The sequence below is a fragment of the Vombatus ursinus genome, unplaced genomic scaffold (assembly GCF_900497805.2).
Source record: "Vombatus ursinus unplaced genomic scaffold, bare-nosed wombat genome assembly UNPS02000580.1, whole genome shotgun sequence".
NCBI classification, from domain to species: domain Eukaryota; kingdom Metazoa; phylum Chordata; class Mammalia; order Diprotodontia; family Vombatidae; genus Vombatus; species Vombatus ursinus.
The window spans coordinates 7,077,241-7,080,036 of record NW_020940358.1 but is presented as its reverse complement, the minus strand read 5'-3'; positions in this window follow the sequence as shown (position 1 = coordinate 7,080,036).

Genomic DNA, 2,796 nt, shown 5'->3' with positions numbered 1-2,796 from the left:
GACACAGAAAAATAAAATGGATGCTTTAATGTACAAATAATAAGTTGAGGAAATGTGAATTTGTAATATTTATCCTAGAGGGCCAACCTAACTGTCTTGGTTAACCCAATTGCCTGGCTGTCAGATGTATGAAAGGTTTTTGGTTTTTTTTTTAAATAAGCACAACTTTAAAAGATTGCTCTTTAGAGAAAGTGGAAGCTCACGGTAAGTCATGGAGCAGAAAATAACAGTGTGTGAAGAACTGCATCCATGGCTTCTTTGTATAAAGGACTGGTATTCGTTGACCCACAACAATGAACTTGTCATCTTGGGGCTGGCTTCATCAGGCTCTATAATAGCTCTCAGTTCTTTCTCCATGGCAGCCAGATATCATGCTGACTGATTTTCATGCCCTCTCAGTTCCTGGATGGGGACCGTGAACCAGGGTCAAGGCTGCCTTCTTGAAAAGTATTAAAGGCAATGGAGGTCAAAATGTCTTTGTGTGGTAATGTGTTGTCCATTGTGGTACAGTGAATAAAGTACAGAAATTAAATCTCCTTGGAAGATTTTGTGCTATTTGTTTGGTTTGGGGAAGAAGGAGTTGAGGAAATAAAAGGGTTATGGAAATGGAGACAAGAAGGAAAGGGGTGGAGATGAAGAGGGGTGTGAGGATACAGCTAGTTCTTTTCTCCTTCCTGAATGTTCAACTTCTTATGCTGCCATTCTCTTGGATGGCAGCAGCCATACAGCTTAATGCCTGACTCCTAAATAAATTACATTCACTTCTCCTTGGTACACATGAGATAAGAATGAACAAAGATGGGATGGCAGACAGCATGGAGCAGTGGAAAGAAGGCTGGATTTGGAGTTAGGCCCCCAGTTTAGAGTCCAGTCCTGTCACATACTAACTCTGTGACTTGGTGCAAGTCATTAACCCTTTCTGGGCCTCTTATCCAATCCAATCAATATATTAAGCACCTACTATGTGCCAGGCACTGTGCTAAGCTCATTCCTCACCTATAAAATGATGGGGTTGGACCAAAAGACGTCTGCATTCCTTTCTATCTCTAAGTTTATGATGACCTTCATTTAAAAAGTGCTATGTTCTAGGCACTAGGCTAAGTGTAGGGGACAAAAAGATAACAATATGGATCATTTATTACTTGAAAAAATCCTAATGTCACGGATATGGTTACTTCTAACAATGAGGCAGAATCCATCTTGAACATCCAATTAAGAGTCTGGACCTCAAGTAATAGAAACACAGTAACAGTAATAGAAAAGTTAAAAAAGAAAAAATAATAGAACTGATGTGTAGAATGATTTTACATATATACATATTTATGTCTAATAGTAGCCATCTCTAGGGTGGGGGGTGGGGAGAGGGGGAAAAAAGAAAAAAATTTACATGACAACTTTGTTATGTATTTAAAAGGAATAGCAAGTTGTACATAATAGATTTGCAGTTTTATGTGCAATCATCTTTTTTTTTTTATTATACCATGTTATGGGAATGTTTGTTTTAGGCCATAAATTAAAAAGAAAGAAACACAGTCACATTCACCTCTCAGCTCTGTAGTGTTCATGAGTAGTACAGCATACAAACCACTGGAAGAACACAGATGCAAAGAAGACATCTCCCCCCTCACCACCACCGTTGAGTCCCAATCTTGATCTGATTTTAGAAAATGAATACTGACAGTCTATCAACAGGTATTTATTTAAGATGAAATACTAGTCACTGTGCAAGGTATTGGGAATAAAAAAATGGCCTTTGCCCTAAAGGAACTCACATTTTAATAGGGAAGATAATATGTAAATAACTATGTACATACAAGACAGTGTAAATGGAGGTTAATCTCAGAGGGAAGGCAGTAGCAGTGGAGAAGAACAGGAAATGCTTCCTACAGAAGATAAGAATTGAGCTGACTCTTGAAGGAAGCCAGGGAAACCAAGAGTCAGAGGCAAGGAATGAGACAGCTCCAAGCATGGGGGACAGCCAAGGAAAAGGTGTGGAGGTGGGAGATGGATTATTCTGTGCCAGGAACAGCAAGTAGACTAGTGCAGCTGGATCATAGAGTTCAGGCAGGGGGTCACAGTGTAATAATACTGGAAAGGGGAAGGGGCCAGGTTATGAAGAGGTTTATATGCCAAATAGAGGATTTTATAGATGATCCTGGAGGTAATAGAGAGGCACCGGAGTTTACTGAGTAGGAGGTTGACGTGGTTATGCCTATGGCTTAGGAAAATCACTTTGGCAACTAAGTTAGAAAGGAGAGAGATTTGAGACAGTGACATCAACTACAAGGCTATTGCAATAGTCCAGGTGTGAGGTACTGAAGGCCTGAACCAAGGTGGTGGCTATGTGAGTGGAGAAAAGGAGATATACATGTGATAGGTTAAAAAGATCAAAAGGGGGGCATCTGGGTGTCAGAGCACCAGCCCTGGAGTCAGGAGGACCTGAGTTCAAATCTGGCCTCACACACTTACTAGCTGTGTGACTCTGGTCAAGTCACTTAACCCAAAACATTTGCCTCAAAAAAAAAAAATACATCTGATGGATGACATTCATGATGGAAGCATCTCTTCTTTCCTTTCATTATAGTTTAATTACTGTGAGGAAAGATTTAAGTTGGTTCACTTAAGTTGGATCTGCAAAAAAAAGTGAAAACACATGCCTGAAAGATATATGATACAGTGGAATAAACACTCACTACATTTGGAGTTAGAGAAACTGGATTCAAACCCTGCTTCTGTGATCTAGGGCAAGTCAATTAATTTGGGGGGGGGCAGTGTTAGACAAGATGTACCTTCTAC